At 37.9% G+C, this 24,710-nt stretch overlaps 1 protein-coding gene across 2 annotated transcripts in view; it reads left to right on the top strand.

Moving 5' to 3' along the window:
- LOC107514800 (cytochrome P450 7B1) overlaps positions 1-24,710 on the top strand; it is a 147,691-nt gene that overhangs the window by 400 nt on the left and 122,581 nt on the right. The window lies entirely within an intron of this gene.

The raw sequence follows: 24,710 nt of genomic DNA on the forward strand, positions 1-24,710 counted from the left end.
GTTTCGAGTGTGGGCAGTCCAGGCTTGCTGCGGGCCCTGGCGCGTTTTGGGATCCTGCGTAATGTCAAAGGCTTTTTATGCCTCTTTCCTATACATACATCATATACAAAGCGTTGGGACCCAATTCGATTTGCTGCTGCTGTGTAGGTTGTAATAAGCCCTAGTTTTGTGTTACACGTTATGCATCACACGTGGCCTCCAAACATACAGGTTTTGGTGCCTCCTTACAGCGAGTTGATGCTTCATGGCCTGGAATTCATAGAACGTTTCGGGAGGGAAATTCGCTTACATTTCATTCAATTAAAAGTGAAATGTTTCAGGAAAATGCGTGGTGTGAACAATGACTCTGGGTGCCTCTCTGCCTCAGTTTACTTCACTGTTCCTCATTTGGGAAAATGAAATAACAGTATCTCATGGGATATTCGTGAGTATTAAATGAGTTTACAGTGTGGGTTTTATGTATTTGCTCTATTTTTATTAGAACAAACAACAAAACCCAGAAGTTGATCGCTTCTTTATCTGATTTGAAATGTAGAAGTAGAACATCTTCAGAGCCCAAGATGAGGATTTAGGAGACTTTAACTTTAGTGGTATTTGATTCTGTATAGACTCCACCAGCTTGTCTATCTGTAGTGTCTGTCGAAGCCAGTTCAGATGTATTTCCAGGTATGCCTTTAACGAGTCCAAAATAAGAGCTCGTGCTCTACGGTCACTCTATTTTTCCTTTTTACCGGGTTATTTTTTTTCATACTACCAGGTTCTTTCTAGCATTTGAAAAACAAGCAGGTAAGTTTTACTGGATGGTAATTGCTACTTTGCGATTAGATATCACATACACTCACATTTATACATGTATGTGTACGTGCGTTTGTATAGATACACACACATTTATATATCTCTGTATATGTACGAGAATATATGTGTGTGTGATATAGTTTCCTTCTCAATAGTTTTGGGAAAATGGCACCGTTGTGCTCTTTCAGATACCTGTGGACATTTCTAGAATGCCCATTGATGAATACTCTAGAAGGGAACTATTGCTTTTTTTCCCATGCGAGTTTTCAGTGATCTTCCTGGAATATGCCAAGCCCTCTCCAACAGCTGTGCTCTTGCTTTAGAGCCCAAGATGAGGATTTAGGAGACTTTAACTTTAGTGGCATTTGATTCTGTATAGACTCCACCAGTTTGTCTATCCGTAGTGTCTGTCAAAGCCAGTTAAGATGTATTTCCAGGTATGCCTTTAACAAGAGCTGGGGCAAAGAAGGTTATCTGTTCTACTCCCATATTACATGCAGGGCAGGAGCAGGCAAGTTAACTAGTTAGGGCATTCAGGGTCATCAATGGTTATTGGAGTCAGAATGTCAAACTTGGGGGCAGTTGGAAAGGCAAAAGGGTTTTTGCCCTCAGCATTCTAAGACTAGGCTTATCTTTCTCTGTACCGCTAAAAAAATATTATGCTGAGGGATCCATGCTATCAATTGTCAATTCCTTCCTAACAGGAAGACCCTATTTAATGCTGCAAATACACAGGGCACTACATTTAAAGAAGTTTGATTATACTGTATTTCATTGTAGAAAAGGTACCATCATTTGTCCCTGTACAAAGAAAATCATGTTATTTATTGTTACTATGTTTTGTGTGAGGACATTTCACTCTAGGACCATGCTCTTTATGATACCACCATTAAAGAGAAGAAACTAGTTAAGAGTTTCTTACACATTATTACATATTTTTTTATGCTTACGCTAATGTATTTGAATATATGTTAATAAAATACATTCTGTGTGGCAACTTTCTTTTTCTACTTTACAATGCATTTTAGACACCTCACTGTAAAACATCTTCTTAGACACCTTTCTCTGTTAAGTATTGAAATCATTATTTGTAATGACTGTATAGAGATACACCACACACATGAACAGCACGCACACATGCAAACATAGATGTTTGGGATTTTGTGGAAATATTTATGTGGGATTATGGAGTTGTCAAAATGTGTGTGTGCTTTACACTTTAATGCATGTTGCCAAAGTACTCTAAGTTCCAATTTATGTTACTACTAATGATCTATGTTAGTGCCAATTTCTCCATATCCTGTCAGTACTGGTATAAATCATTTTAATTTCACTAGTCTGATACATAATGAAAATAAAAGTATATTTTTATCTCAATTTTTATTTATTTACTTTTGAGAAACTTTGGCCATCTTTAAAGGAGGTCATTGTCTCTTTGTTTCTGTATCGTTAGTAATAAATGATCATCAACGACTTCTTGATCATTAGTAGCTCATATATAATAGGAATTGTCACACTTTTTCGTACCTTCTATAATTATTTTGCTATTGTTATTAGTATGTATTTAAGAGTTTCTACTTCTTGTTTAGAAAGCTCTTCTACTCTCCGACATGATAAAAAATATTCACTACTGTTTTCCATCTAGTTTATTTTTAAAAGATCTTACACATACATAGATTACATATATTTTTATTTTCATTCTATTTCCATCCTTTAAACAATTATGTCTGAAGTTTGTAATATGGCATAGAAGAGGAATGCTGGATGTTCCAAAGTAAATATTTGAATGTTACCTACGAAATTGGTAAAATTTTTTAAAAAGTAGGTAGAAACTAGCTCAGAGGCCATTTGTCGTCTTCGGCCACCTACCATCTCATTCCGCCTCTTTTGACTACGGCAGTTGGATTTCCTTTTGCGAAATTGTGTTTTTCTCTATTAGGCATGAGCTGGTGAGACTGTCAACCATGGAAGCCATTGCAGTGCTCCTGAAGAGAGATTACAGTGGCTTGGCCTAGAATTATAACTGGGATTGGTGGGAAGCAGTTGGAATTGGAATATATTTTTGGTGGTAGAGTCAACAGGACTCACTAATGGAGTGAATGGGGTAAATGAAGGAGAGGAGAGTCAACGATGAAGCTTAGAAGTTTTTTCCTTCCTTATTTTATGTTTCTTGTCTGATCATCTGGGTGGAGTGTGACTTCATTTCCCGCAATAGGGAAGGTTTGGGGGATTAAGGAGATCAATAATTTTGTTTGGGGGCATGTTAGGTAGGTAGTGAGGTATGTGTTTCTGGTGGTCAGGGGATCTGGAGGTCCAGGCAGGATTTGTAATTATGAAAGTTACAAATATGAAAATGCATGTAAAGTCATGAGTGTAAATTTGATCACCTGGTGAGGGAGTTAGATGGAAAAGCCGAGGGCCTGGGCAACTGTCCTTATCGAAGAGTCTGGCTGAGGAAGAGGAACCAGCAAAGGAGGCTGAGAAAGAAGAGCTAATGATGGGAGAAGAAAGCCAAGTGAATATGGAGCCCTAGAAGTTAGATAGGGACATATTTCAACAAGTAGGGGAAATTATTTGTATCAGATGCTGCGCAGGAGTCTAGTGAGGACAAAGAAATGACCAAGAAAGTTGACAAGATGCAGAATCGATAAGAGCTGCAGAGAGAGTTGTTGGACATAAAAGCCTATTTGTGGTAGATTGAAATGCTGACTACATATTCAGACTAGAGTATTCTTTTAGTATTATGTTTCATATCTCTTGACCCAATAATTCCAGGAATTTTATTTAAAAGAATTTCTCTTGGTGAAAAAATCATGAAGGTCCTTGAAGAATTAACTCGACAATGCTCATTGGGGCTGCTTATTATAGTGAAACATTAGGGAAAAAACTAGGTTTCTAAAAAATGTATAGTTCAAGAGATTCTAGCAGTCCAAATAGAAAATTATATAGCCATAAATATAGAATATAGAATATATGAAGATATGGAAAGCCACATTCAAGATATATTAAGTAATAAAAATTGCAAAACAGAATATGTTCCTATACACGGTGTCAGTACCTTCCAGCTAAAGACCACTAGGTCTTTGTTCAACCTGTAGTTGAACAGGTTGAGTTACTATTGCTTAGTGCAATAAGAAAGAACATACGTTGTTCATTGTCAGTAAAAGACCATTAGAAAGGACCTATTTTATAGGATTTGGGCTGTGTTACATGATTTTGGGGAGGGTTTGAGGAAGTAAGGTTTTGCTCTGTTGATAAGGTATTGTCAGAAAGCAGGGGCTATATTATGGTAGGACATCTTAATAAATCTCATCTGTGAGTCAAGAGGAATGGATTGAGGCTAAATCTGTAATGGGTAAATTAGTAACAGATACTAGTATCAATAAGATTTGGGAGATTTTTGGTCATTTAATTTGATTTGGAAAGTTCATGATTTTGTCAATATTAGACATGAACTTGTCTTTGTCCACATCCACAGTGGTCACAGAGTCTCTTTGTGTGGTGATAACGATTTGCACAACTGTTTGCGTTCAGCAGAGGAGCAAAGTGTCCTAGCTGTGAGTATGGTACAAGCACCTCAATGTCAGGGGCTGCTTTTGTCTTTCTTTAAAGTGTCAAAGGCTGCAAGGATCTACTTCAGACATTTTGGGGGTAAAATTTATATCACTGAAAAAGTGCCAATTTTAAGTGTGCAGTTTGATTCGTGGTCATAAATGCGTACACTAATGTAAGTGTATTCCATTTCTTGACTCCAGTCAAGAAATGGAATATTTTCTTCACCTCAGAAAGTTGAGATTCACCCATGTCGTTGCATGTATCAGCAACTCATTCTATTTCATTGCAAAGTAGTTTATATTTTATATGCAAATTGTGGTGTATATATATGTATGTATACACACACACACACACACACACTACATTTGTCATTTATTATTCTGTTAATGGATATTTAGTTGTTTCCAGTTTAAGACTATTATGAATAATGCTTTTGTAAACATCCTTTTACAAGACCTTATTGTGGACATAAATTTAGTTTTTCTTGGGTTCAAACCTAGAACATTGATGGGTCATAGGGTAAAGACTTTTATATCCACAACTACTTTGGAAAGTTGCCACTTTTCCAAAATAATTGTACTATTTTTCACACTTCCCCCAGTACTTTATGTGGGTTCCAGTTGCACTTCATCCTCACCCATACTTGATGTGGTCTGTCTACTGGTTATAAGTACCATATTTCTAGATTCTGGATTTTGTTGTCCATTCCTGAAGAGCGTTAAATTTTGTTTTTGTGTGCAGATACATTTCTGGCCCGCCACCTTGAAATTGTGGAAGCTTAGTGTTGTATTACTCTTTATAAAGATAAGTCTGTGGATAGCTCAAGGTCAAGCTTCTCTTCTTTGATAGGACTCCAACCCTAAACTCTTTCCATCTTGCAGCTGATTCCTTCCACAGGGCTCTTGGAAATCCCCCCTGGAGAGGCACACTTCCCAGGTTGGCCAAGAATTTGAGGGGTGTTTATATGCAGATGTTTTGTAGATTTCTCTCCTAGATTTCTTATCACTTTAGTAGCCCCAAACTCTGATACCTCAACCAGTAATGCTGTAGCTTTTTTGCTTGAGTTCCAGCTGTCCTGCTCTATGCTGACAGGAAGCCCTCAGGGGAAATGCTGTCTACTGTGGACCCCGTTCATTACAGGCCTGTTCTTTAATAGCTGAATCCCCTCCAGTATCTGATTTCTTTTACTCGTTCTTCAGTACATTTGAATCATTTATTGTTTACATCATAGTTTGCTGTGAAAATATTAATACTTCAAGTTACTTCATTTCTGGAACCTAAACCCAGATTTTTAACAGTAGCTTTATCTAGGTGATAGACTTTTATGAAATGCTTTTTCTTTTTCTTTCTTTTTTTTATGCTTTTATGTATTTTTAAATTGTTGTCAATAAATATTTATTTCTTTTAGAATACAAAAAATGATCTATGTAAAATAGAACTTTGAGAAATTGTTTTTAAACTTTTTGAATCTTTGTTTCCTTTGGAGGAACCAGCATTGTGGGTTGCTGGTAACAGTAGGATTCTAACTCTGAAGATATGATTTGGGTGGTGCTAGGAAACCCAGTTCATCTCCAGCAAGTCACTAATAATATGATGTATGTTTTTGTGCAATAATTAGATACATGTTTTTAGAAATCACTATTTACTGACAATAGACTTAAAAATAGATCTGACTTTCCAAATTATTGTAGAAGACAACATATAAGGCCGTACAAGGGGGACTTGAAAACAAACCTGTCTGTTATTCTTTCCCTACCTCCCCAGCTCCTGCAAGAATGACAAAAACGAGTCCTACCAAACAATATAAAATAAGCGTAAAATGGGTAAATTCTTCTAAATAAATGAAATAAAAGATGACACTAAATGTGTTTGTCAAAGAGGGACACTTAAAACAGAATGATGAGGTTTATAATGAATAAGGCTAAGAGCTTACAGAAAATCCCAGGGGGAAGTGACAGGGACAGAGACTTTTTCATCTTTCAGTTCCGGGCCTCTGCAGCCTGAGATAGGCCTTACCGGCCTCCACCAGGTTTTGGTGGAGCTACATTCCTTTGGGCGGATGTAGGACAGAATCCATTTTTTTGCCTCTTCCAGCTTCTGGGGGCTACCAGAATGCAAAGCTCTTTTTCATACTCTGATACTCATTCATGTCTCTTTCTTATTAGGATCTGTGTGATTGCACTGAATCAAGCCAGATAATTTAGGATAATCTTCTCAGCTCAAGGTCCTTAATTTAATCATATCTGCAGAAGTCCCTCTTGCCAATGTAAAGTAACATATTCACAGGTTTGGGGGATTAAGACAGAGACATCTTTCCGGGACATTATTCTTCCAGTCACAGCATCAACTCAGAGTCTAAAAATCTCATCTAAATCTCATCAGCTCAAAAGTCTCAGATCTCGTTACATAAATTCTCTGAATCAGGTCTGAGAATCTGGGTGTGATCCATCCTGGGACAGAAATCACAAGATATACTCTATTAGACAAGAGACTCCTTCACGGAATATGTCTTCTACCATCCTCCTGTTTCCTGGATGATCTCATTTATATTCCTGGCTTCTGCATGACTGAGGAGAAACGTGAGTCACACACCTCATCTTTTCAATGACTAATAATACTCTGTATGTAGGAATGAGTATTTGTGACTGAATACTCCAGCCTTTTGATTCTTCCCTGGCAGTAGCAAAACTTACCCACCCACTGTTTTGGCCTTCTCTCCAGAGCGTTCTATCCTGGCAGCGAATTTCGTAGTTTTAGTGTTTTGTTTGTTTGTTTGTTTGTTTGTTTGTTTTGCAGTATAGATAGGCTGAGAATTCCCCTAGTCATCAATTCCTTTGGCTTAACAATTCTTCTCTTCTTTTACATCTTTCCTCTCACATTTTACGATGAGCAGCAAGAAAAAACAAGGCTGCCCCTTCAACAGAAATCTCCTCAGCTAAGTATCCAAGTTTATTGTTTACAAATTTTGCCTTTTGCATAACTGCAAGATGTAACGTAGGTAAGCTTTTTGCAATTGTATGACAGTGACTTCTTTTTTCTCCAGTTTCCAGTAGCATGTTTCTCATCTTATCTGACCATTCACCAACAATGCCTTTAAGGTTAATATTTTTACTTACAGTCTATTTATGACCATGTATTTTTTTTTTTAAGATGATATATATGTTCCCTACCATACTTCCTACTTCCTTCTGAATCTTCACTGGGGGAGCTGTTAACTTCCACATTTCTACTCACCATTCAAAGCAATCTAGGGTTTTTCTGTCATCCTCCTCACAATTCTCCCAGCATCTGCCCATTGTTCAATTCCAAAGCCACTTCTACATTTTTAGATATTTGGCACTTCCAGGTATCCAAATTCCTGTGAGTTTCCTATTGCTGTTATAAAAAAAAAAAAAATTACCACAAATTTAGGGGTGTAGAACAACAGACTTATTCACTCACAGTTCTGGAGGTCGGAGCCTTACTGGGCTTATATCAAGGTGTCGGCATGGCGAGACCCTTCTGGAGCCTGTAGCAAAATACACTAGATTTTGAGAACACAACTGGACTTTTGCTGGATGAACAAAGTCTTCAACTAGAAAAAAGACTTGAGAGATTGAGCCCAGAAGAGGATGCCTCACCAGATGACATTTCCCAGGCTTCCTCGGAAAGGATCCTTTTCCTCAGTAGGAGAGTCAAAATGTTCACGACCTCTGTGACCACTGACCAACCAGTCTGACTAACCAGCCTGAGTCATCTTCCTTAACTAGGGAATGCAGATAACAGCTACCACACAGGTAGATGTGAGAAGCAGCGTGCATGAGAAATGTGAAAACGTTTTGTAAAGTGTGAAGTCACTTAGAAGACATTTGGCTTGCACCATGGGGGTTCCTTGGCACTTCCCAGAGACACTTTTCTCCTAGATGCTGGGTTGTTTGTTTGTTTGTTTGTTTGTTTGTTTTTGGTGGGGGAGGGGGAAAGCAGGGTAGATTTCCTCTCCTCTTTCATTTTGTTCCCTCAACACATATATCCCCACACCTTCCAAACTTCTGTAATTGGTAAAAAGAAATAAGATTCAAATGCTGTTAAGATAAATTTTAGTCAAAGTAAAAATTCAATGATTTTTTTGAGTTGTATGATGTCAAAGTTACATAGATGACAAGTTGTTTTGCAGTGTTCATTTGTTGACATCACTATATCATGTAAGTCAATTATTTCTCTTTCTAATTTCTTAATTACTCCCCTAAATCCCCCCTGGCGTTCAAGATCTTCACGTAGTTATCACTGCTTAGAGAGTAAGAAGTGGGCTGCTTGTCATCAGTGGATGTTTTTTCTTTTCTTCCCCATTTCTCATAGCAAAATATAGGAAAAGGATGTGGGCAGCCAAAAGTTATTTACTACTAAGAGTAGGCCGAGTTTAACAGGTGAATTTTTAGTTTTTATGTAGGATGTGATAGGAAGATCTCCAGGCACATTTGTTACTCTTGATTAAACAACTAACCAGTTATTAATCAGTTAATACTTTCCCTTATTAAGCTGCAGAGTATGGATTGTTATCAGTTGAGACAGATTTCAGGCTTGCCTCAACATTTTATTTTGGAACTTAGAAAAGAAAATCCTCAAGATCAAGGCTATTCCTTTTACGAAGTTCTGGGAACATACGAGCTCTGACAAACAAACACTGTGCTGTTTATTTTGATTGCAGAGCACTCAGGAGTAGAACTGGGTTTTTGATTCTGGTCCATTATAGCCATGGTGTACAGAAGAAAGCCCCCTTAATCCCAGATTGTTCACACCTTAATGCGCAGGACCCATGACTATGTTAGGTTACTCGTCATAGGAGGGTCATGGTTGCAGATGGCATGAAGGTTGCTAATCAGCTATTTTTAAAATGGAAGATTATCTTAAACTATCTAGGTGGGCCAGTGTGTCACAAATTAGAACTGGAAGAGGGAGGTGGGAGGGGAGGCTCTGGTGAAGGATGGAGGAGCCCAACGACCGAAGAATGTGGGCAGCTTCTTGAAGCTGGAAAGACGAGGAAATAGAATCCCCTCTAGAGCCCCCAGAAAGGAACCTGGCCCCGTGAACACCTCGATTTTATTAAGGGAGACCCATTTTGGTCTTCTGGCCCACAGAACCATAAGATAACAAATTTATGTTGGTTACGGCACAAATTTGTGGTAATTCGTTACAGTGGCCATGGAAAACTAACACAATGCCCGCCATGATCTCTGCATTCAACTACACTGCCTCTTGCAAAGAGTGGTAAACACTGGGACTTGGATGACTTTGTTGGTTTCCCATGAGGAACAAGATAGAGATGACACATTTCTAAATGCTCGGTGCCTTCATCACTATGCTTAATATAATAAGTTGAGAATTTCTGGGCCCAGACTTCACAGATTATCATGGGCTATTCATCGATGACTCTCTTGCTTATCCATCAATTTATAAGTACATTTCGAATGCTCGTGACATTTCTAGTAACTCCACGATTCTTTAGAATCTTTTTGAAAAGATGGGCATTAGGCATTGAGACCCAGTTGTGATTGTGTCAGATTTGATATTTCCCAGACTTGGACCATACCTTCTTATTGCTGCCCGCAGCCTAGAGGAGAAATCTCCTAAGGATGACTCTGAGGATTTGAGGAGTTCTAGGGGATCTAGATTTCACTGGTTTCCCCAAAGTAGGAGAGCTGAAAGAGCAATCAACTGCAGAGGAAAGATTAACAGCTTCTCATAAGAGAATGTTTTTGTACTGTATCCAGAGCAAAATCCTACTGAAACTACTTCAGCTTACTGTTCTTTGAAAGGAAAGGGACATCATAGAAAGCCACCATGCTGAGTAGGAGCAGGTGACATCTATTATATCACACATTTTTATAGCTGAGGTGCTCATTTTTTTCAACACAAGAGGTTGGTTTTTTTTTTTTTTTGTCTCTAGAAAAGTGGAAAGCATTAATTAAGTCTGTAATTGCTTAATGTGGGAATTAGTAGAAATTTTAATATACGGATTTAAATCCATAACAGGATTTAAGTCATTGTCATTTCTTCTCATAACTTTATCATAAAAAGTTGGTAGTAATGAAGAAGAAACATTAGAAGCTTTACCTTAGTTTTACCACCTAACACAATATCTGACTCTGAGTAGGTTCTTAGTGAATATTCGTTAAAAGAAAGAAAGATGAATGAATGAACAGCTTGGTGCAGTAATTGCTATTTATTTCCAATATGAATATTTTAGAGTTGTTGATATTGATATCAAAATATACAAACTGCAAATAAAAATGATAAATCAAATATCATCCATATCAAGTTTTCTGCTGCTTTCATTAAAAAGTAAAGATTTTATAAGCAAGTGCTTACCTATCATGAATATTTATAAATGGAGAACATATTGGTGCGATGATTATTCTTCAGTGTAAACCTCTCTGGAAACATAGCAATTGGAGTGCAACCAATTCCTAAAATTCCTGATTCTCAAAATTTAGAGTTTAAAAATACGTATTGTTAACTCTCAGGCGTAGGTACTGGATTTGTATAACTATGCTATGATCCCGTCCCTGGCATAGGTAGATGGTGTGCTTTATTTAAGCTCCTTTGTGAAAGGGCTGAGCCTGGTTTGGGTTAGTTAGTTAGTTAGTTTCATAAAATCACACACGTACACTTAAAACAAATCATGGTAGGATGATTACTCATAAGTATTAAAGAGATCAGGGTTTCCGTTTGAAAATCAAAGTTGCCTTGGTGAAACCATTGCTTTGTGTTAGAACTATGAACACCCGAACCGCTTTATCCCAGGAAGACAAGTCACTTGTTCAGTCACATCCAGTGAGAATTTAGTGTCACAGTGTCGTGTTTCAGTAGTGCTGACCTTCTAGGGTAGGATGGAAAGGCATTTAACATCTTTGCAAGATGAACAGTTACCACCTTAGGTTTAGTGAGTGTAACATTGTTGATTCTTTTATGTATTTTTTTTTGTATTGAGTATATAGTACTATAGAATCGTTTTTGATTTGTTATAATAATGACAGCCAAGACTTTTGGGCACTCCTGTATGCTTATGAGACATAGAAGCAAATACTTTATATTTATTATTATATGGAATTTGTTGAATCTTCTCTCACAACTTCCTCATTTCATGAAAGTAATAAGGTAAGTCTTATTTAAATAATGTTCTCAAAGTCATAAAACTAGAATAAATGCAGTGTTTGACTTCAAGCCCAACCATGTCTTATTCTTTTTAAATTGTCTTTCAATAATGTCCTGACATTTGCACTGTGTACTAAAAATGTAAACTTTAAGATCTAATCCAACTTTTAAGCGTTTTAATATAAATTTAACTAAGATATGCATGTATACATTTGGACTTTAAAAGACTATGTCAAGTCTAAAGAAAGCAGGCAATAATAGTCTGCTATCTACTTCTGGTGCTAGATTGTGTGAAAGTCACGTTTGGTGGACAATGTGAAAGGGCACCTCTTTTTGCATGTCCTATTTCCTGGCTTCTGCACCCACTCACTTAATGGCTCAGCAGAGGATTTGAGGATAACCACGTGCTCAGACTGGTCTTTGTTCGGATACAGTGGGGAACTGGACAGATGATGCGGGACCCTTCTTCTTTTTGACATGCGCGAAGCTGTATATACTGAATGTATACGACTTGATGAGTCTGAAGATGAGTACACATCAATGAAACTATCACCACAATCTACACCCGAAACATATCCATCACCTGCGGTAGTTTCCTCCCTCCTTCTTTATTTATGAGTTCGACTATTTTAGATTCCTCATGTAAGTGGTACCATGTAGTGTTTGTCCTCATGTGTCTGGCTTATTTTACCTAGCATAATGTCCTCCAGGTTCATCCATGTCATCACAAATAGTTAGATTGTCTTCCTTTTTTTTAACTCTGAATAATATTCCATGGTATGCATATTTTTTACATATACATGGTATGTATGAATTTTTAAAAATCTGTTTTGCCATTGATGGACATTTAGGTTGCTTCCATAACTTTGCTATTGAGAATTATGCTTCAGTGAACATGGGCGTGAAGATACTTCTTTGGGATCCTGATTTCCTTTTTTTTTTTTTTTTTTTTTTGATGTATACCCAGAAGTGTGATTGCTGGATCATATGGTAGTTCTGCTTTTAATTTTTTTTGAGGAACTTCCATACCATTTTCCATAGTGGCTGTACCAGTTTACATTCCCATCAATCGTACACAAAGGTTCCCTTTTCCCCATGTCCTCACCAACGCTTACCTTTTTTTATAATAGCCATCATAACAGGTGTGAGGTGACATCTCACTGTGGTTTTGATTTGTGCTTCCCTGATAACTAGTGATGTTGCATACCTTTTCATATCCCTCTTGGCCACTTGTATATCTTCTTTGGGAAAATTTCTATTCACTTCTTTTGCCCCTTTGTAAGTCGGGTTATTTTTTTATTATTTTTTTTTACTCTTGAGTTGTAGGAATTGCGTATAGATTTTGGGTATTAATGCTTTATGAGATGTATGGTTTGCAAATGTTTTCTCCCATTCAGTAGGCTGCCTTTTCATCTTATTGAGTGCTTCCTTTGCTGTGCAGAAGCTTTTCAGTTCGATTTAGTCTTACTTGTTTATTTTTGCTTCCCGTGGCCTGTGCAAATTCAAGAAATCATTGTCAAGGAGCTTTCCTTCTTCGCTTTCTTCCAAAGGGCCCTGCCTCTCGTCACAAAGAATAGTGAGCAGGCTGAGAGTTACACCTTCATCTTTCTGAAAACTTGTAAAATTTGATGTGAAATCACAGTTTTCAGGAGGAAAACCATGTTGAAGTAACCTGGAATCAAAAGGGATGAATATTTTCTCCCTCTGGGAATCAATTAAAGAAGTCGAATGTGTTTCCCCTTTTAACAATCCTTCCTAAATGTATGATACAAGCTGTTGTCCCATCACCGCAGTTACTGTTGCACTTTGAGAAGCAGCATTAAATATTGTGCGAGAAAGTGTTACAGACAGTTCAGAGATTACTTGATGTAGCAAAGCACGGTGGTCTATTGAATGCTTTCAGATCTATAGGGAACTTTTCATCTTTCTTCGGGTTTGAAATGACCTTAACCCACATGGACAAAGAATCTCAAGACTATATGTAGAACGTGTAACTTTGCCTTTATTTCTTTGCAGGCATACATGCAACTCCTTCACTATCCATGCAGTGTATGTGTGTGTGAATATATAAATGTGTAAATATATGTGTGTATATATGTGTATATATTTCAAACTAGTTCTACCCTTTTTGCTTGTCAGTGTGTTATACCATATGGTGTAGAGCATCATGCCAAAAGATAAAAATATTCCCAGAACATATGAAATCACCAGTCAACTAAAGAAGGGTAAAGACTTTGACCACAGCATTTGTGACTGCGATACATCTGTGGATAATAGTACATGGCTTAATACCCTCATTCTAAAAATAGGGCATATTTTGAAGTAAAAATGGCGCTTACTTTTTAAGAGAAGGAACCCAAAAGTAATGTGTCTGAAAATTTTGCTTTTCTAAAGTAAAAGAATTGATTCACATCAGTGTTTTCTTTCCATATGGAAATTCTCCACATTTGTTTATGAAAGTCCCCCCTTTTATCTTATTCTCTAGAATTCCTAGATATGGAGGCCTTAGAGATGAAATCTACTCTACCAGAGGTGGATGGAGACTTCTGGTTGTAGGTAATATGTCCACTGTACAGTTTTTCTAACTTACTCTGTGAGTCGGACATCTCAATCAAAAAAGAAAGGAACAGAAAATCAAATCCCACAGCACTCCTAGAGACCATGGAATGAAGTTATTACGACAATGTAATTCAAGGCTGTTTATGTCCCAGAAATAAGTAATGAGGGGGCTGCAGGTGGTCTACAATATGCCTTATTGTGCTACTCAGATTTTACTCATTTCAGGTCTTAAATAGACCTGGGGTCCTTTGTGCCACATTGAATTGTTTTCAGCTATTTAATTAGCAAGGGAGGGGAGTGGCTTTTGCTTTTGTTGCCTTGTGCTTTTAGTGTCAAATATAAGAAATCATTGTCAAGGAGCTTTGACAACGAGAGGATGGGGACTACCAGTAGTTAACTTCCTAGCCAAGGATTAAATATATTTTCTCCTATATAGATAAACTAATACATAAAATAGAGTAAGTACCATTGTCATGAAATCTTGCATAATATTTCTATAAATACTACTCATGTTATATGACAAAGATGCAATCTTAATTTTTCATGTATTCACTAGTTATGATTCTTCTTTCGTATTTAATCACCTGTCCTAATTGTTTTTGTTTGTTTGTTTTTGACAGAATGATCCTGTCTGGGCTTGGTTTTTATAGGATGGATCTAGAATAGAATAGTCTTATTAGACTGCATCTTAGCAATGTCACTTATTGCAAGTGACTTCTTAGGCTTTACCTTGAGACAAATATAGATCTCAGAAATGTTCAAGCAAAAATTTTATTCCAAAAGCATCTATATATTTTATTCGTTCTTGTGCTTTTTCCCTTTGTCTGCTAGAGAGCTATTACAGAGCACTACTACAGAGCAATTATGTTAGTCTCCAATATAAGTTAATAAAATTGAGTGGGTAGGTAAAATGTTCTTAATTACACTGCATCAGAAGATATATGCAAAGTGCATTCTACATTATAGGCAACTATAATATTTTTAAAGGACCAGGTTTTTTTTCTTTTTTCTTTTTTTTTTCTTGTTTGTTTTTTTTTAATTTTTTTTAGGAGCCAAAATGACTAATGTCAGTTTCCTTAATCTGTTTCAGTGGGACTAAGATTACTCAATCTCTCTTTGAAATTCTTCATTTGTGCTCTTAAAATAGTCATGTTTGAGAAGAAATTCTGGCCAAACAGAATGAAAAGCTCAACTAGTATCTGTTTATGGACTTCAAAAATTGTTACCCTCTTATAAAAAGGGACATATAACCAAAGAGTCTAAGAGTCTGTGTTTATATGATAGGGTAAGAGGGCCTTTAAGTATTTTAAGATGACTCAAATTTGTAGAATATCTCATTATGTAACACATTTAGAATAATACTAGGTTATATAATCACTTAAATCATTTGCCAAGCACTTTGAACAATGACAGTTTTATAGCTGTATTTATGATATGCATAGATTTATTTTCAAATCCACCCCCTCCTGCAGAACCCATGATTATTTGTAAAAGAAAAAACAAAGAAGAAGCACACAGGGACATTGTTTCTGTTTGTCACAGGATGACTTGAGAAAATGACTAGAATTTTGGCTACATCCAGAACTTGCTTTCCCAGGGTGGCTGAAGCCTTGATAAGATCAAATAAAGAAGAATCCATAACAATGAGTACTTCTCTTTTCCAACTGCTGTTTCCAAGTTTCCATTGGAATGCTACAGTTACAACCAGGTCAAGAAAACAACTTGGAACACTTACCCTTATTAAAGAAGACAACTAGGAACATGACATTTATGGGAAAAAAAAAAAGCCATAATGGAACTCCCACAGAGAAAAATAGCATGATAACATTTCTCACTAACTCTCCCTGAGCTTCAGTTTTCTCATGAATAAGGAAGTCAGACTAGATGATTACTTTGGAACTGATGTGATTCTACAAGGACATCACCATTCTCAAATTAATGCTCCCCCTGCCCCCCAACTAAACCTGTCTAGAGTTCTTTTAGCTCTTTCCCAGGTAGAGTTCACTGTCTTCTTCCCCAGCCTCCACCAGCACCTCAGAATTCTCATCATAATATATTATAATTATCAGTCAATGTACATCGCTCCCAGCCAGTGGGTCAACAACTCAAATAAGAATCATAGTCTGCTTTTTATTTATTTCTATGTCCTCAGCACCTAGAAAAAAAGTGTCTTGTGAGTAGCAGTAGTCAATAAGTAATATATGAATAGTTTTAAAAAGCACTGTTTTTAAATAGAATCCATGCTCATCCTATTACGGAAAATAAAGCTTTGTAGTCATTATGGGTTCACAAAATGCTGAGACACTGACATACAAAGTTGACTACAAAGAATATGATTCATGACTGCATATGAGTCAGAGCTAAACTATTATTGAGAAACTTTCTTAGGCTACTTATAAACTACAAGAATGGCTTCAGGGCCCAACTTATAAAATTCTGAATCCCAGAGTGAGTTCAGGGCCATGAGAAACATCTCATTCCTGAAGACTGAGAGCAACGCTGTTTCTGAGAATTAGAGAAAAGAGTTGTTTGAACGGGTTTGGATTAGGACATTTGGGAGTCTAAGCATACCCCCAGAACTCACATCAGAGGCAAGAAGGCCGGTTCAAAACACAAATCAGATGAGATTCTTGGTACAAAAACAAAATAGAAGAGGGTGAGCTATTTCACCATCCATATTTACATTCGTTCACAATACTTCAGTGGCAAATGGCAGAATGGTTAAGAGTAGGGCTTAAGAAGCAGAGATAAGTAAGAGTTTGAGTACTAACTGAGGTCAGACTTTCCACAGTTTATTTTACCTCTGAGGATAGAGGAAGTTTTGGAGGCTGATGGATGAATTTTGAAAAGGTTTCATCACTCAGACCCTTGAAGGAGAGCAGGTATGCACTATCCAGTAAATAGTTACTGAACTCCTACCATATGGAAAACACTGAGGGCTGAAGAAAGCAGAATAAGATACCATTTCTGCCTGCAAGGAGTTTATAGCTGAGTCAGAAAGATGTATAGATACATCCCAATCTTCAAATGTTCACATTGCTCTGCTCTATTAATTCAAGATTGTGCAACACCTATACTTTCGGTGTTTACATACTTAGTTTCTTTTACATTCCTGACAGGCAAGTAAAGATGATCCCTTAAGGCTGTGCCTTGCACTGGGGGAAGTTGAGGCTACTAATGCCAACTGTCACTATTGACATAAATTACCCAACAATCACCGAGGCAAAAGAAATGGACTTTCCACCTCAGTCACCATCTCTCAGATCTATTAGTCTTCCCTTTCATGCATTCTTTTCAGTTCAATTCGATAAATATTTGTTGGTTGCCTACTGTACTCGTTTTTTTGTTTTGTTTGTTTGTTTGTTTGCTGCTGCTGGATGTAAGTATAGAGATGAGAGTCAGTTTCTGACCTCAAGGAACCCAAAATCTATAGAGATACATAAATAATCCACCAATTACATTACACAGTGTGATAGATAGTTAAAATAGAGATACGCCGCAGAAAAACAAGTGGTAATGGCACGGCTAGATTAGAGAAATTCTTACGATAGGAACTACTGAACTTGGTGTTGGGTTTCTTGTGTATGGAGGAAAAGAGAGGGGGAGGAGTAAGGCTTCTAGTGTGAGTGAGTGTAACTGGGTCATTGGACAAACTAGAAACTATACAGAAGGCATCAGTTCATGGCTAAGAGGATGAGCCCACTTTGATGGACATGATGTACATGCAGCATCTGGATGATGCCCTGTTGTCATTTTGTCTTTGGCAATTGTATGCAAGGACATTATTTTTTTTTCTTCAATTCTAACCTCATGATATTTATCAGGAAAAGGGCCAGAGTGATGGGTAGTTTAGTAGAAATAAATCGAAGTAGCTTCCAGCTTAGGACAATACTCCTAGACGTCATATCCTCCCCAACATCCCATGTTACATATAAATGTTATCTGCCATCCTCTCACAAGATGTGTTTTTCCCTTGCATTTTTTCAAAGTACAGTTGATATGCAAGACCCCATTCGTTTATGGTCCTGGAGTTGTAAAGACATGAGCCTGGAAATGACTAGCAGTCATTGGCCCCAACTTGAAAGAAGCAGGTCTACATTAAGAGAAAGTTTGACTGATAAGCAGAAAAAAAAGAGAGGATAGCTGAAGATCATCCTCATTCATTCATTCGACAAGTATTTCTTGAGTGTCACATATGTGCCAGACATTGTTTTAGACGCTTGGAAAATACGAGTGAACAAAACAGACAAAAATAATCTGCATTTAAGGAGCTCACACTGGAGACAAACATTAAATAACATGACAAATAAATACAGTACATTTCATGTTAGGAGTAAGTGTTGCAGAAAAAATAGGGCAGAATAAGAAGGATCTGGAAGTGGAACTCGTTATTTTATATAGGTTAACCCTCATTTCGAGGGTAAAATTTGAGCAGAGAATTAAAGGGAGTGAGGAGGAGAAGAAGGCTGGAATGTTTATGGAAAGAATGTTCCAGTCAGAAAGAACAACTAGCTAGGGACAGGCAGGAGCGAGCCTAATGTTTCTGGTGAACAGTAAACAGTTGTAGGAGCGAGGAGAGGGATGCATAACGTGGTTGAAGATCAGGCCAGAATTAACCAGTAGCCAGATCATGAGGGGGTTTGAAGACCATCGTAAGGCTTTGGCTTTTATTCCTGGGAAATAGGGAGCCATTGGAGAGCTGGGAATAGCAGAGTCAGGTCATCTGATTCACATTTTAAAATGATCACTGTGGCTGCAGGGTGCCGGGCAGGGGGAAATCCAATACCAAAAGGAGCTTAAAAAGTGATAGTGACTTGGGCCAGACAGGTTGTGATGAGAAGTAGTCAGAATCTGAATATATTTTGAAAGTAGAGCTGATAGGATTTACTGAAAGAGGAAAGTTGAGTAAGACTCTTAAGATACGAGGCTGGAGCCACTGGAGAATGGAATTGTTATGAGCCAATGTAGGGAACTGTGGATGGGGTGTGTTTGGGAGGTAAGATTGATGGCTCAGTTTTCTATGTGTTAAATTTGAGATTTCTAATTAGACAGCTAAATGGACATGTTCTGTGGGCAGTCAGATATCTAAGTCTCAAGTTCAGAAGAGAGGCCTGAATTGGTGATATTTGGGTCCTAGAGAATTAAGGCAATGAGAGTAAGGAGAGAGTGTCGGTATGAAAGAACAGAGGACCAAAAACTGAGCCTTGGGCACTCTCACAGTCTGAACTTAGGCAAAAGAGGCCGAAAGGGGAAATCAGCGAGGCAGAGGAACCCTTTGATGTCCAAGTGAAGAAAGCGTGCCAAGGAAGAGAGACTGAAAAACCGTGTCAAATGCTGCTGACCGATCAAGTCAGATAAAGAGCAAGAAGGAACTCTAAAGTTTAGCAAGATAGAGCTCATTGTCGATTTCAACAAAAGATCTTTCCGTAGAATGATAGAGCTGAACTCCTGTTTGTGGAAGGCTTAAGAAAGTGGGAGGAGCGAGATTGGAGACAGAGACTACAGGTAAATCTTTCAGAAAGTTTTGTTGGAGAGGGAATCAGAAATAAGGCAGTTTCTGGTGAGAAACATGCGTTCAAGGACAGGTTTTATTTAGCTATGTAAGAGAGATGATGGCATGTTTAGATACAAATGGGAAGGATCCTGTAAACAAAGAAAATGATGAGACAGACAAGAGAGGTAGCAATTTCCAGTGGGAATTCCTTGCATTAATGAGAGAGATGGTGTCTTAGTCTTGGTTCTCCAGAGAAACAGAACCAATAGGGGTGTGCGTGTGTGTTTGTGGGAATTGGTTCACGTGATTACGGAGGCTAGCAAGTCCAAAATTTGCAGAGTGGGCCATTAGGCTGAAGACCCAGAAAAGAGATGTTGAAATTCAGGTCCAAGGGCCATGTGCTGCAGAATTTTTTCCTGCTCAGAGGTCAGCCTTTGTGTTCTGTTTAGGTTTTTAACTGATTGGAAAAGTCTGACCAGCATTACAGAGGGCAGTCTACCAAGTTAAATGTTAATTTCATCCAAAAACCCTCATAGCAACATTCAGAATAATGTTTGATCACATATCTTGGCCCAGCCAAGTTGAAATATAAAATGAACCATCACAGGTGGGATCCCATGTGCAAGAGGAGGGCGGGGTTAGATAAGGGTGTGGCTTCCTCCTTCATAGACTGGTGGGAAGGCAGAGCATAGGTATGTGATGCTGGGTGGTGGGTGTTTGTGGTGTGGAGAGGCTGTGAGAACTTTCTGCAGGTTACTTAGATTCTTCAGTAGGAACCAGAGTAATTTGATGAGGACGTAGGAAGCAAGGTCATACAATGAGAGTGAATACGAGGGGTGAGATATTAGGGGTTCGAGGAACTAGGGGAAGGGAAGGTAAGAATCAGTTGTCCAGAAACGTGGGAGAGTGAATGGAATAGGGAAATGCGACATGATTCCTGACAGGTTTGGGGTCATTAATTTAAAGTTGGTGCTGTTAACAGGACTGTGTTTTCTCCGGCCATGTTCATTTACTGCACAGGCTAGGTGTAGAGAAGGCAGAGTGTCATACTAATGGGGTTATCGTTTTGCCCATGAGCTCTCTGTAGTGTGACAGGGACAAGGTAGTTGAAGGAGTAAGCTGTGGAATGATGATTGGCCGTGGAATTCAGGCTGGAAATGGGCAAGAGAAGACATCGAGTGGGAGAGGGACTCAGAAGACATCGAGTGGAGGGATCGAAAGGTGGACGTTCTGAGGGTATCAAGCCCCTGGTTCCTGTCACTCCTGGGGCTAGTTTCACTCCTGAGTTAGGTATGCGAACAGATTCTCCTTTAAGCCTAAGTAGGTTGGATTTCTGTCATTTGAAATTGAAAAAGTCCTACCAATTTGGGCAGAGAAAATAAAGAAAAAAAGGGAAGGATCTAAGTGACAAAACTGCTCTCCCAACAAGTGGTTCTTCAGCATCACAGTGTATCAGCATTTTCAGAACTAAAGCATATTAAACTTTTTTTAGTGATGCTCAGGTCGCACCCCTCAGATCCTGATTCAGTTGGTGAGGACTGAGGAAGTCGTTTCCAAAACTTTCCAGTGTAACCCAGTGTTCAGTCTGGGTTGAGAATGATAGTTCTAAATCCTCTCAACTCACGTCTTTTGTAATGGCTTCAAATTATTTAGATGCTGCAAATTAATCTTTGAATTAAATGATCAATTAATTTTTGGATTATCTCTGCATGCTACTGGGAGATTTATGGGGGAAGGAAAGGTGTTCACATTTCCCAGGATAGCTTTTATAGCTCTAGAGTCTAGCCAGGTGTGAAGTCAGAGGCCAGCGATGGCTTGTGGGTGACTCTGGTGTTCCGGGCACTGAGTGAACAGAGTCATGGCTCGCTTTCCAGCTCACCATGGTTTGTTTATTTGTGTTATTGTTTGTTTATTGTCTGTTGTGAGGAGTATATTGGTTTTAGATTTATGGTTCTGTAGTTTTTATTCTTTATGGTAGTTGAACACTTTATTTCAAATTAAGGCTCCTTAAATAATTGCTGTGTAAAGTATTTCCTTTCTAATAGGCATTTATAGCAGGGCAGTAGAATATACCAGAAAGAGCTTTGGTCTGTGTCTCGACAGAGCAGTATTTAAGTTTCATTCCCACTCTCTCCCAGCTCTGAAGTTCAGGGCGAGTTCCTTGCCCTCTTTGTGCCTTACGGTCCCCACCTGTACAATGGGGAGGACGTCAACTCTCTTGTCCTTCTCACACTACGGGGAGCTCGTGGGCAAAACCATAACTCCATGAGTTTGGTGTTCCGCCTTCTGTCCACTTAGCCTGTGCAGCGAACAGAACTCTAAGATGTTTTAGCCCCAAAACCCTATGACTTAAGCTATCATTAATTTTTCTCCTGAAATTGGTTTTGAGATGAAAAGGGGAACTTTTAGGGGGGAAGGGAGATCATGATGCACTGTTGGTCTCGCCTATGGTTTGTGTGTCACCCTTTGTTATCGGAATATTTGCATGGTGCCACGTAGAAAACATGAATGGGCTTGATGACTGCTTTCCAATATGGCATTTTGGAAAAGTGACGATGTCTATCCACAAAACACTGCCATTGAGAATACTAAACAATAAAGATGAGGTAAAGAAGAATGGTAAGAACACTGGTTCTCGCTGGACTTCAGAAAGGAAAGAAAGAACAAGTTTCTGTGTTCTCCGGGAAGACTTCCGGCAAGAGGTGATAATTGACTTAGTGTTTGTAGGGTGAGCGGGTTCTCAACCTTCGGGGAAAAGAGGACTTCCTGTTGTGTGCTTGGCTAGCCTGGTGTAGTGAAGGTGGGGACATGGGCCAAGGCATGGAGTGCGGGAAGACAGGACTCTATTTGGGGGATGAAGGGAGCAAACCAGTTTGCCTTGAAGGAGTAGAAGAAAAGACGGGAAATACAGAAAATGTTGACTTCGAACCATGTACAGCAGTTGACACTGTTGTGAAATGTAATGGATGGTCACATTCGTGTATTAGTATTTAATTATTTTTAAAAGGTTAAACAATTAAAATGTAATGGGGAATGGAGACCTAGGTAGAGGTAAAAAAAACTTTAGAAAAATAGAATACAAAGTGGGGTTTTACATCCGTCAGAGGACATAACTAGTGTGAAGGTAGTTAGTTCCTGGGCTCTCACCTTTCACATACTTTATAAACTTTAAGCTGACATTGATATGCCCAAGAAGATAATGATAATTTAACCCAGAAGAACATTTTTTAATGGACTGTGATGATCATGAGCATTAAAACAATATTTTAAATTTTACTACACATAATATTTTTTTGCAGAGATATATAATGGGGTGCTCTCTAAAAAACTGGTGTGTGGCTAATAATCCCATACCACAGATCTCATATAGTTTGTGGTCTGTTTTGAAAACTCCACCAGGAATTAAAACCACTCAAAGGTAGGTGATTCTTTTCTTAGTGGAATTGTTTTGATTTAGTTTGGCTTTTTGAATGGTCAAGTCAGGCATTGTATTATGCCTAGGTCAGACAAAACTTTGAAGGCATGGATAGCCACCTACCAACTATATGATTGTACATAAACTACTTAACTTCTCTGGCCTCAGTTTTTTCCTAAGTAAATTGGGGATAATAAGACATAACTCAGTTTTGATGTGAGAAGCAAATGAAAGAGACGTTGAGTATTTAGTACAGTCTGAGGAACACACAAGACTCTCATTGTAGATAAATAACTGGAGCTGATTGTAGGTCAATCATCAAGTTTAATGTGACTTTAAAAAGTAGACTCACTTGGAAAATTATCACAGAAAAAGATGAGAAAACTAGTGTTTTTAAAATAAATGAAACATTAGAAATGTTTCAGAAGAGCAAATTACAAACTGATCGCTCTTTGAAATATAAAGAAATAATGCCTCTTAGTTCACCCCTTCTTTTTTAGATTTTTCGTTTATTGTTTATGTCTACCTAAATACCCGCTTACCTACCTACCTATTTATTAATGTGAGAAATACCTGGAAAACATTTATTATTCACTAATAATTATGAAAATGACTAATAAAATAGGGAGGGAAGCTGTTTTGGAGGAATGAATACTACAGACTCTTCTGGTCAATTTTCGTTCATATTAATGCATACAACATTTATCGGAAAGCTGATTGGAGGGATTTGAACTGCTACATGAATAATGTCCACCAAAAATGGTTTCCTCTCAAAAATTATCTGAACTATTTACATATATGCCTTTGATACTGTGCAGATTTGTGCTATAGCAAACAGTTGCTAGCTCTGTCATTGCATAATTTAACCAAGGTTTCAAATGCATGCTGAAAACTTAGTGAAGTAAACTATTTTCTTACCTATTTGTATTATCTTCTCAAACAAAATTCCACCCAAGTGGACAATTATTGATAATTGTCTTAATTTCCTTACAAGTAAATGATAATAATGATAAATTATTATAAAAATGATACAAATAAAAATGATAATAATATCAGTGTTACAGAAATTCTTGACATCTGTGAGAGTTAGTTAGTTGGTTAATATAAGTAAAATTGACCAGAAAACCTGTAACCGAAGAGGAGTCAGAAAAGAAAATGAATGTTTACTCATGAACTATCAAATTCTAAACTTTCATACTCTATCAAAAATAATTTTAACACATCCCAGTGACCCTTTGCAGACTGATGTAGCTTTACGAGTAATTCTTTTAGGAAAGAAAAAATTGCAAATTTAACATTCTTATCAATGCACTAAAAAATCTACTATAGTAGGTTTTGGAGCCTGTGATTAGAACTACCGTACTGTGTGACTTTCCGTAAGCCGAATGTGTATGTTCAATGCTATCATTTATAACAGTTTTTGCAAACGAAAGAAATCTTCACATTCGAAAATTTGGAAAGCAGTTCAGAATCTCAACTTTGGAACATGCCTGTCTTCCTCCTTTCCTGCCTCCCTCATATGCCCTCCGTTTTTTCTCACCGTGGGATGTGCACAGGAGTGAACGGTGAGAAGAGAGTACTATACACAGTTCCCCCAAGGTCTCGTTAAGAAGATGGGACTCCATAGTCAACCATATGGAGTGCTGAAATTTTTGGGAACAAACCAAAATGGTAATCTAAAGTCTTATTTAGGAAATAAAATTTGTGTGACTAGAAATAGACCAAGTCCTAAATATATTCTGGTTTATGTGCATTCTGGTG

Source organism: Rousettus aegyptiacus, unplaced genomic scaffold, assembly GCF_014176215.1.
Source record: "Rousettus aegyptiacus isolate mRouAeg1 unplaced genomic scaffold, mRouAeg1.p scaffold_m13_p_15, whole genome shotgun sequence".
In the NCBI taxonomy this organism is placed as follows: domain Eukaryota; kingdom Metazoa; phylum Chordata; class Mammalia; order Chiroptera; family Pteropodidae; genus Rousettus; species Rousettus aegyptiacus.